Source organism: Rhyacophila brunnea, unplaced genomic scaffold (genome assembly GCF_057557595.1).
Source record: "Rhyacophila brunnea isolate RB1 unplaced genomic scaffold, BYU_Rbru_1.0 scaffold_116, whole genome shotgun sequence".
In the NCBI taxonomy this organism is placed as follows: Eukaryota; Metazoa; Arthropoda; class Insecta; order Trichoptera; family Rhyacophilidae; genus Rhyacophila; species Rhyacophila brunnea.
In genome coordinates, this window is record NW_028232770.1 from 459,455 (window position 1) to 472,472 (window position 13,018).

Genomic DNA, 13,018 nt, shown 5'->3' on the forward strand with positions numbered 1-13,018 from the left:
TGCATTAAATGCTTAGAGAAACAATGTCGGGAGAAATCGGCAGATAATGTAAACATTTTATATAAAGAAACAGAATCAATGAATCTAGAAGTTGACATGGAAGTTAATAATCCTAAAAAGAGAAAATTTACCAGAAAATATCTTTTTGAAATTGGTAATGTCAAAGAAATAAAGGCCCAGATAAATAATTATATTTCTGCTTTTAGTAAAGAATGCGCTAAGCTTAAATCTGAAAGTGAAAAAAAGAAAAAGGTATTCACTTATTCCAAAAAACGAAATCTACAATTTTAAAAGATTTGTACTGCAATAAGGGCTAAGAATTAACATATAAATAAATAAAATTCTCCAGTTATCTCAAATTTTAATGAAACCGTAAATAGTAAATCTAGATAATATAAAGAATAATTTCTAATTTATGTATTCATATTTTTATTTATATTATCTATAAAAAATATTCATCATTTTTTAGCTATTGTGTAATTTGGATGATGAAAATTAGAAAATATTGTAATATTTGATTGTTATTATGAAAAATCATAAAGCATTATAAATATTTATTGTTTATTTTCATGATAAATCGTTAAAATACATCTTTTCTGTATTTAAAAAAGTTTAAAGGTAGCCAATGCGTTTACTTATATGCAGTTCTTTAGAATTGAACATCAACATGCAAAAAAATGTATATTTATGATTTACACGATTTTTGGTAATATAAGTCTGTTAAAGCAAAAATTTAGATAGTTCGACAAAAACAATTGCATAATACCTCTTTCAGTGTTCCTAAACGTATTTTATTCTTTAAATATCCAAGAATTCAAGTAATTTTTCAATATTTTTATTTGTGGTAATTTTTCAGCTTCATTTGGGTTTCGCAACTCCTAAATATAAAACTTATATGACATTTATACAGCTATTTTTTATAAAATTTTAGTTTAATTTTATAGAATCTGTGCAATTTCTTTTATAAACATACATAAAGGATTCATGTGCAAATTTAACCAGTTTAAAGCCACTAATATATAATTTTCTAGTGTTTTAGTTTATAATAAAATACTGTAATTTTTTTCAAATTAAAACACGTTCTTCTTATATAAGGAAAATGAATAGTATATCTAAGTTATTTCAATAAATAAATATGTATTAATAAAATAAACAGAAATTTAAAAATGAATAATTTTTAATTTGGTGCCTCAGTGCATGTAGCCAAAAGTATTTGGAATTATTAAAAGATAATTTTTTGGTTTTAAATTTTTAAGCTTAGAATTAGAACATACGATCGTGATTAATTCATTGATAACTAAACTCAAATTGAACTGATTTTTATGATAACCCTTTATGTTATCTCAAGGCTATTTTAAATACCAGCGCAAAAACCTATATATAGTGTTGTTTTTACCATGATGTAATTATGTATTCTGCCGAATAAGTTTTCATAATGGTAATTACATAGTTAGCAATGTTTTAATATTAACATTATAACATTTATAAAATTATAATTTAAATCTATAAAGATCAGAGGAAGGTGTCAAAAGATGCATCAAGGAGTTGTGCAATATTCCCAACACGCTGAACGCGTCTAAATAGATAAAATCGATAAAAAGAAAATTAACCCATAGGTAAATAATAAATCTATAAAGTGGTATTGAAGGCCATATACAGTTTTAGAATAGGTTTTTATATACAAATTCGAAGATTTGTTATTTATATTGGATAATTAATGTCTATTTTAAAGTTAAAATTTTAAAAAAGCTAGAATTAATTCAAATGATATAGTAATCATAGTGATGCAAAAAATCTGGTTTTTTATCATTCTTGAGGAGCTGTGACTAATTATGCAATCAAATTAATATATTTCGAAAGTCAGATATTTCGATAATAGTTGAAAAGAAACTATTTCTGCATAATTATAACATATAACTAGATTTAAAGCAGTTATAGAGCAAATAACTAGATAAATTTATCATAAATTCTCTGTAACTATAGTTGCAAGTTAGTGTTTAAACATATCAAATTATAAATGACCTATTTAAATTGAAAATTTAAGGCTTTTGCTTGTAATTGGGGTATAAACATTATATATGAACCAAGAGTTTTAATTCCGGTGTTATACTAAATTTATACAAATGTTCATCGATAAAAATAATTTTCAGATACCTAATGTCAAATTTGAAATTATTGGTCAAATAAAGATTGCCCCAAAGAAATTAAATGAATGACACCAATCTTCTGAAGCCATTAGATGTACTAAAGAATTCTTTAAACAAAGAGGTGAGACTTATTATGCGCAAGGAGAAAATATATACTGGGAAGCTAATGATGTTCGATGGTCATGTAAATATCTATATGGAAAACGTATATGAAATAATAGAAAATAACTGCCGATTATATATTGGTACGGCCATTATAAATGGTGGCACAATTGCGATGATTGATATTATATAGTCGCTTTTGTGTATCTGGCAATAAAATTAATATCTTTTTTCTAAATATTTAAAATTCAATCAAAATGATTATCGAATATTTATGATATTTATATTATGGCTTGGAAAATATGGATTAAATTTTCAATTATATATTTCATTTTTATACAAAGGATTTTTTTTCTATTTAAAAAAATCTTAGTTCATATAATATAATTTAGAAGTCTAAATGGTTTTTTATAAATTTAATCGGATAAAATACTTATAAAAGATCCACAATAATCGATACTCATTTAGTTCGTGTATAATTTTATCCATTTTTGATCTAAACTTAAAAAATTCATTTTCTGCTGGCTCGCGCATGTTTTAGGCATCCTATGATTAGTTATATGTAAAGGGATAGTCCATTTTAATATGTAAATATATATAAGTGTTTACATACAAACACTTGAACATCACATTTAGAGAAGAAGAGCTGTTGATGAAGATAGATCAGGGGAAGGTGTCAAAAGATGTATTAAGGTGCTGTATAATGTTCCCAATGGCTGAAAAGTCTCAATAGATGGAATTGATAAAAAGAAACTCAGCCCATAAAAAAAAATATTATTGTTCACACAGAGAATGAAGTTAAAAATATTTGTGACTTGAAATATAAATTTATTGATTTACTGCTTCAAATGATAAAAAAATAAATTTGAGCATTTTCAAGTTTCACGAATAAATATTTAAACATATCATAATTCCAAACAATTTTTCAGCTGCAATATACATATTAAATAATTTTAATCTGGCTATAATTTATTATATCTAACTGATCACGTTAAAATATATTTAAAGCCCAAAGAACTTTATCAGAATATTTGTAGGAAAGTAAAAATATATCAAGAACTAAATACGAAAATATGATTGTTTTTAATTTTTTATTTAATAAGTGGAGATTTAGTCTCATTTTTCTAATTTTTTAATGGCCATAATATAATTTTTAATAGTTCTATTTTCAACTTCACTTCAAAACGACTGTAATACTTTTTTGTTATGTATATTGTTTTGTTAAGAAGGAAAAAGCGCAAATCTAATTTTCAAATTTCTGCTACTACATTTTATTTATAGAATTTAATCAAGTTATAACTATTTTCTGGCTTTAGACTATGCTTAAATGATTATTTTAGCATCTATATTTATAATAGCCTTTAATATAAGATTTTATACGAATATGTACTAATTAATAACCAAAAAAATTAATTAAATATCATAAACTTATTTGAAATATTTCCTTTTATATTGGTCAAAACAACAACCTTTTTATTACTAAACCTCCTTACAAACTTTGATCTATAGATGAAATCACCATAAAGCTTAATTATGGAATTCACAAAGGTTTTTGCATTGTTTGTTATAAGATCAGCACTTATTATTTTATTAAATGGATGTTTTTTTTAATAAAAATTTGTTTAATAAAGCTTTATACGAATAAAATAATGAAAATCCGCGTTTAGTTTGCTTTTAGCTATTGTGAAATATATAAAAAAAACATTTTTTTACAGTAATTTAGTTTCAGTTATCATAGGCTGTTAATTTCGTCTACAAAAAATTGCAAGATCATAATACAGACACGCACAATAAATGATATTTTTAAGATGGATTTCATTTATACATATGTTTACGCTGTTTTATTTAGCTAATATTGAAGAAGTTGTTTTGTTTTTAAAAAATAACACAAATAAAACACCTTTTATAAAATAATGTTAATCAAGATATATTACGTTAATTTACACCTTCAAAAGTTTAAATAACATTTTTTATGATTATTATAGATTTTATTATTTATATGAATGCACAAAATGAAAAATAAAATTTTTATTATTATTATAGATTTTATTATTTATACATGCAAAATGAAAAATTAGTTCGTAATAAAGCTCAAACTATATATGAAATTTTACAAATAAAGGCGACGCAAGATAATTAAAATCCTTCTAATATTATTATAAGAGTCTTTAAATGCAAAATTATATCTTTCAAAAAGTGTATAGATACAAATCCTGATATATAAAATATTAAAAGATCTTATTTGATGCTACAGCATTATAAGGACTTTATTGACCAAAGAGATAGAAAAAACAGTGTTTTTGCTGCTAAAACTAGAAACATTGTACACAAATACATTTTATTTTGATGTTCAGATTAAACTATATTGTCTATGAATATCTTTATTTGGCCGAAAATTTTTAGATTACTATATCATGTAAATCTTTAATATAATATATAAACTTATCAAATCAATTATAAAACTGAGAAATTTTTTTTTGATATTATATTCGGTTTATACTATTATCATATAGGTATTTTGTAAGTAATTCATCATATAAATTTCATTATAAAGTCCTTTTTACTGTTATTATGGGTTCTAGCCTGCATAAAAAATACACATAAGACAATTTGAATTTCTATGTCACAGAAGGCTTGGATCTGACACTAAAAGTCTAAAATCGTAATTTTATTTTTTTTTTACAAAATCCATCCGGTAATTTATGAATGTAATAAAAAAGTAAAAAAAATATTGTAGGGTATGTAATATTGAAATATATGAATAAATACCAAATACAAAAAAAAATTCATTGCCGTAAAAACATATTACGAAAGACTTGAAAACTATAGATTCTAATTATAAAATAGAGACATCCAATATATAATTCTTCTTAAAAAATCGCATTTTTAGACAAAATAGATATAAATCACGAGAATAATGCTATAATAAAATTTTTTAGTCACAATTAAGAATTTATTTATGTCGTCTATTGAATAATTGTTGTATGTGCAATATTTTTAGAATTCTTTATAAACAAAAACTATACGAATAAATATTGTATTGTGGTATTTATATGTTTAATTTAAACATTGATGGCCTGCCGTGTGCACATATTTCCGGATGATTGCATTGAAATAATTCATAAACGATTTGATTCATTTTTTCCGTACTCAGAAATGCACCGAATTTGATAGCACCCCGACAAGCTTTTTGTTTGCACGCTTCAACATAATCATAATCATTTTTTAGATAATCATTTTGTTTCAGAAATATTTCCAACCTAATCCTTTCATTTACAGCATGCTGATCGAGCAAGAAAAGTTCATTCTCCCTACAAACAAGAATAAATTCATTATTAAACTGACCTACAATTTTAAAAACAAATTTATCAAACACATTTTTTTCTATCAAAGATGCAAATTTGTTTCGGATAAACTTAATATTGTTCTTATTGTTTTTCTTTAAACATATTTTCGCTGTTTCTTTATTAAATTTATTATCGAAATCACTTATTTTAAATCTTTTTATATTAATTCCATATAATTCCAAATTTTTCTTTATATATTTATGATAATGGGGCTTTATTGTTCCACATAAGCTAGTTCCATACATAATTTGTGTGTTTATGGTCGAGACTACATTGTTTCGAATCTTCAAAATGCGATTTTCATTTGATTTTATGTAAATCTCAGGTTCGTTTGTGAAGATATTTTTTATATATGGTATTGGCTGTGTCGAAATTTCACCTAATATGGTTGATTTTGTGTTGGAATGTATGTAATCGTTTTTTGTATTATTCGAAACTGTTACGATAGTGCCTCCATGTTTTTTGAAAACGTAAATGATTTTTGAAAAGTCTTCCATGTAGATTTATATACAGAATATATCGAATGGTATTTATTGTATGAATGGTAGTACTATAGATTCAAAATATGATATGTTTTTTTGTAGATATTATGAATATTAAAAAATTTATCTAGCTGGACAATGAAGAACAATCTGTTGTAGATATGGAAATAAAAGAGCTATATTTTTTTATTGGTTTATCAAAGATATTAGCATGCTCGAAAAAATTGAAATGGAAGTCAAACAAAAATATAAATAATTTCATATATAAAACCCTAAGATAATAATTTTAGATGTTATTAAATATTTATTTTATCTTAAACACAGAGAAATTATTATAACTCTTTGTAATAATGTTTTTAGGTGCTATTAAAGATTTTTTTTATGTTATATACAGTGAAATTATTATACCTCTTTTGAATAATGTTTTCAGATGCCATTAAAGATTTGTTTTATGTTAAATCTTAAGAAATTACTATAGCTCTTTAGAACAATGTTTTTATGTGTTATTAAAGATTTTTTATATGTTAAATCGAAGAAATTTATAATACTATATCTCTTTAGAATAATGAATATAGCTGTTTTTTGAAAGCTTGTTTACCATATAATTTTAATCTGAATCATACGTCTTAAAAGACTAAATTTCTTATCTATTATAGTTTTAATGATAGTTTATATTCTACAAATTCCTATATTTATCATTTACATCGTTATTTTTTTGCTTAAATTAACAAAATATTGACTGCAATTGTTTTTTAGAAACACAATAAATTAAACTGTGCTTAGATAACCGAATCTTCTTTTTAGAAAATTTATATATGATATTTTGATAGATCAAGCCCATTCTTTCAGTTCAAATATGTTTATAAAGATATGACATTGTAAAAAAGCTTTAAGGAGGAAAATGAAATGAAAATATGCATCAAAAATATGTTTGTTTTAATGGTTCATCACCTCTTAAAAACATAGATAGACGAAGTTATTCTTTAATGTATCTTTTTTGAAAGACTTCAAATCGAAAATTGTGTTAAATTCGATAAAACAACCATAAAATATGACTCTATATCTTTAAAACACCAGAAACTTGGAAATAATAATAACTTTTTACGAAACTACCCAGATTTTTCATGATTTAAACCATTTTTATATTATATTTTGTAGGTATATCTATAAGTGAAAGCATAGAAGATAATCATCCCTATAAAAATATAGAATAAACCGTATATCCTTATAAGAATTTTAAGTTCTGTGGTGGCAATAAAAATTAAAAGTAAAAAATTTTCTTTTATATTTCGGTAAGTTATTTTAAATTTAAGATCTAATACATCGCAGTTTATAAGATTTTGATGTTGCATATTTTCTAATATCGGTCTTTTACGATGCATTTGAAAATATACAATATTATTATACAAAAATCCAGGCAATATAAAAGCATATGAGTTTTATTTTTTATTGCATTATTGGTTTTATCATATTAAGATACGGGTTCCTCACAGAATGTTAATATATCTAAGATTATAAACCAATTAAATAACTCTACTTCCTATGAAAAAACTATATATAAGCAATAGAAAAATCCCAAATAAAAAAATGAAGGAATTCGAATGCAAGAATAATATAAAATTCGATAAATTATAAAAAATTCATTACAAATCAATTTCTAACAAGAATAAATTTCACATCGAATACAAGAATAATGCGAAATTTGATAAAGTATAATTCATTACAAATCAATTCCTAACAAGAATAAATTTCACATCGAATACAAGAATAATGCGAAATTTGATAAAGTATAATTCATTACAAATCAATTCCTAACAAGAATAAATTTCACATCGAATACAAGAATAATGCGAAATTTGATAAAGTATAATTCATTACAAATCAATTCCTAACAAGAATAAATTTCACATCGAATACAAGAATAATGCGAAATTTGATAAAGTATAATTCATTACAAATCAATTCCTAACAAGAATAAATTTCACATCGAATACAAGAATAATGCGAAATTTGATAAAGTATAATTCATTACAAATCAATTCCTAACAAGAATAAATTTCACATCGAATATTAGAATAATATCCTGTCATGAAAAACGACATATGGACATCCTTCACGCTATTTTTATCACTAACTTCAATTTTTATATCATTACTCGTGCATATTATGTTTTCTACTTTGTTTAATAAGCAGTTACCACCATAATGTTTCAATTTTTCTGTAAGAAAGTGCCTTAGTTTTTCGTCATCAATTTTTGCTTCGTTTTTGAGTTGTATTTTATATTTTATCGATATTGTCATTTTTCTCTTTGACTAAGGGCACGAAAAATAGAACAAATTTTTAAATAAATAATTTCTATTTGATGTGTGAATTTTTGAAGATCTTTATTTATATAACAGTAAGATAATTAATTTCTAAAGTGATTGAAAATAAAACTATTATAATAGGCAATAAATGTCTAATATAGGTTTTTCTAAATATTTGGAATATTGAACATCTATTATTGATGGGATTTCGAGTTCTTTGGTCGTCTAAATAAAATAAAACTAGTTTAAGGTATTCTTCTAAACTTTAAAAATTCTGTAGATATTTTATCAGTGTTTTTTATGTCTGTTATTGTGAAAAGTAATTTAATTCATATTTTTTTTTTGAAAATATAAGAAATCGTTTAATTATAAATTGCTTCGCTTAATAAGATGTAAGTGAAAAGAATATATGTAAAAATATAGATATTATGCAACTACGCGAATTCAATCAAGTTATGCTTGAAGAGAAAATCGAAAATTACAGTAAATAAATTAACACATAAATAAAAATATTTTAATTAAAGCTTTGTTTATTGATAAAATATTGAAAATTTTCCTTCTTTGTTCCAAAAATATTATGATATATTTACTTAAACTAAACAGAGGACATTCATCACAATCTCATACCTTTAATAAATTTAATTATGAAGTGTTTTGAAATCGCATTTTTATTTTTTATCTTCAAGCTAACTTGATTAGTTTCTGTGGTATATTAATCTATAATTTTGGCTGCTTACTCTTCTATTGTACTTTCTATTACTATTTCCTCTTTTCAAGGCCTATCAATATAGAAAAACTTTTAAACGTTGCTTAAAATGAAAATAAGAATAGCATTGGTTTTTTAAAAGAACAATAGCAGAAAATATAAGATTTCATAAACATATAAAAAAATAAAAAAATTTCATAGCAAAACTCGAAATAATATGCAATATATGTTTTTAATTTACTTTTTTATGCTCAACTGTTCTTTAAGAAACTCATTTTCAACCACAAGCTCATTGTTCTGATCAATCAAGTTTTCATTCTCACACAAAGCTTCTTCAAGCTCAGACTTCAATTCTGTCACATATTGGTTTTCTTTTCCTTCGATCAGCTCTATACATCTTGTAAGATCGTACTTAAGGTTATAGTCCCGTGTTTTTATTGTTATATCACGAATATAATTTAATACTGCTTCCTTTTCTGTTATTGAACTCGTACTCTTTTTTAAGCTGCTATCTTTTGATTGCTTTTCTGTTGATGTGTTTGTTTTTTCTTGGAGAACTGGTCGCATTCTTTTTAATGGTTCATTAATTTTTTGTCCATTTTGTATGCAAATGCGAGGTAAATTTGCGAGGTAAAAATGAGAGGTAAAATTTATTGGCTTGGAAAAAGGGAAACTTGAATTAAATTACTCATTAATAAATTAAATTACTCATTAAAATTATTAAAATGAAAACATTGTGTAGGAATGTATGGATAAGTAAATCTTATAGAAGTTATAAAATTACCTGAGCTCTAAGTTAAGCAAAGTCTTTTCTTGAACAAGATCATTAAAACAAAAAGAATAAAACTAAAATATAAACAACAAAATATTTAGTTCAAAATAAGGATAAATATGAAAGACTGGAATGTGGTTGAGAAAGGGTTTATTTGTCATATTATAAAAGAAAATTCTAGAATTTAGTTTTTAAAGATTCCAAAATTTGAAGCATAATTTATAGTACAAAAGATCAAGAATTGCAGTGGATTTTAATAGTAATATTATAATAAAATTTTAAAGGATGTAATATTTGACTAGAAATTTTATTTGAAATTTCTTGAATTCTTCATGTAAATATCCAACCATTCAAGAGATCTCAAATATTAATATTTCTAGTAAAATATTATAATACTATAATTCATAAAATATAACTTATGAATGCTTTATAATATAACAATTCAAGAGATTTCAAATATTAATATTTCTGGCGGAATATTTCAATGCTAAGATTCATACAATATAACTTATGAATGCTTTATAAGACATAAATAAAACATAATTCTCAATTAATAATCGTGAAAAATATATTTTTTTTATTGTGCCCATTATTAAGCATATTTTTACTTTTATTAAAAAAATTATAGCTTAAATTATAGAAATTTCAATCGATGTTTCTAATCTATATGAAAGGATAAGAAATTAGAATCACTCAATAAATAATAAAAAAATAAATTATATGATATAATACTTTTTGACTAAATGATAACTTTTCGGATGAAGATTTAATAAAAAAGACTTAAAAGTTTACAAGCTTTTTAGACCATAAGAGCCAAAATAATTACCGGTGTTTATTTCATAAAAGAGAGCCTTATAAATTTAGATGTGACAACCATATAAAAAAACCAATTACATCTAGTTATGAAATTTAACATATATATTAGGCTATGATGAAAATTTATTGTGTTTTTGACCGTATTTAATAAATTTTATAATACAAATAATTTACGTAACATATTATAGTTTAGCTACTCAATTTCGTTTGAATTACTTATTGTACTCGAAGTTTAAACTAAATCAAGACTTATATTCAAAATAAAAGACGCAGAGAAAGTCTTTCACCAATGGCTCTTGAAAAGAGGGGAGGTGCAGAATAGAATTTAAGAAATAGCTAATAGTTAAATAAGATGTGTTGAAGGTTGAAAAAAATAAAGTTATAACGTGTAAGTTACCTATAACAATAGAAATAAAAACTTCAACAAATTTTGTTTTTACTAATATATAAACATTACCCTAATAAAAAAAAATTACATCTCAAAAAATTTTAAAAGGTCCGAAATTTTGATAAAGAAATGCGTTACAGTTAGAAAAATATGGTATTCACTTCATGAGTATAGACAAGTTTTAAAAAATATTAGTTTTTTGTTCAAAGAAAAATTTCTTAAAACGATAATAGTTTCTATAAAAGTCATTTTCATATTATGAATGGTTATATTTTTTACTAGCTGTTGAAAATATGTATTACTTTATATTCTGAAAACTAAATCGCTTCGTAGACCATTTTTTCTTCTATAAATTCAACAAAAGACCATAACTTTCAAGTAAAATATCAAAAAATTTTCAGTTAAAAGTATTTAATTCGATCAAGAATTTTTATAATGAGAAAAAAAACTTTGTGATCTGATTGGTTAGAACTTATTTTGAGTAAATTCTGTGCGAAAAAATGTATATTTTTTTACCAAAATAAACATCAAAAATAAGCCATAAGAACTATGAAATTTTTATAAAACAGTTCATAAGACATAAACTTAACTTATAACTCAGGTAATTAGAAGATTTTTAGCGTAATATATTTCAGAAATAAAAAGTGTATATTTAAATGATCTGATTGATTATATGTAAATTTATATATATTATATGTAAGGCACAAAACACTTGAACCTATCTCATTTGAGAGAAGAAGAGCAGTTGATGAAGATAGATCTGGGGAAGATGTCAAAAGATGTGTCAAGGAGTTTTACAATCTTCCAAATTGGCTGACAACGTCTCAATATGAGATTTCTAAAAAGAAACTTAACCTATAAATAAATAAGATAATTTATATGTTATGGATTTTTTTGATCAAAAAGATTATACTGAAAATATATGGGTAATAATTATCTCTAAATCCTAAAATTATTTTTGTAGCATTGAAAAATAAATTAAAGGTGGCTTTTTAAAAATATAAAGGATAAAAAAAGAAGTATAATTTATTGAAATATCTTACACAATATTTTTAATATGAAAATAAACCTTGTATTGCTTAAATGGCAAAATAAAGGATAATTAAAAGTCCAAAAAAATCAGTGAAAACCGAATATCATCACGTATTTGAGATTTTTTTTAGGGATAAAACCATATTAATTAGAATATATTAAAAAATTAATAATTTTACTGCTTGTTAAAACGTCGATCCTAAGGTTTTAAAACATATAAAAAAGAATGTAAATATGCGAATTTTAAAGTAAAAAAAAAACTATGGGGTGACCTAATTTACTAAAATTCGCCATGAAATCGACTTTAGATAATACATTTGTATTGAATAACAATAAATGGCAGCACATAGAACACCAGTCATGGTAAATTTTCTATTACAATTGTTGAAAACTAGAATGACGAATATCTTTTGTGTTTTTTTATTTAGAGTGACTGAGTATCTCTAAATAGCCATTTTATTATTATTATTCTGAAAATATCTTTTCCAAAAGTATTTATGATTCTTTTTTTATAAACATTTCGACGGCAATAAAAAGGATACTTCGCTATAAAAACTTATCTGTTTACATTTTTTGTAATTTTTTATGCACTATAGGGCGCTTAGTATAAGATTTAAAAAATTCAACCATGTAGCTTTCTGAATGTGTTAATTTATACACAGATTTAAACCATCTTGCTATTCGCGCAATATAACCAGTACAAGATAAGTGTTCATTAAATTATTACAAAAATAAGGTTCCAGAGCGTTTAATTTTCGCATGTGATTTAAGATTTCAATGCCTTTTTATCCTTCAAATATAATGAACTAGTCTCGTATAAACAGTCTCTTCACAAGCTCAAAATAGAAAGATATTTGTAAAAAAAAGACTACATAGACCTTTGTACTGTTAAAAACTGCCCTTTAGTATCATTTTACAAA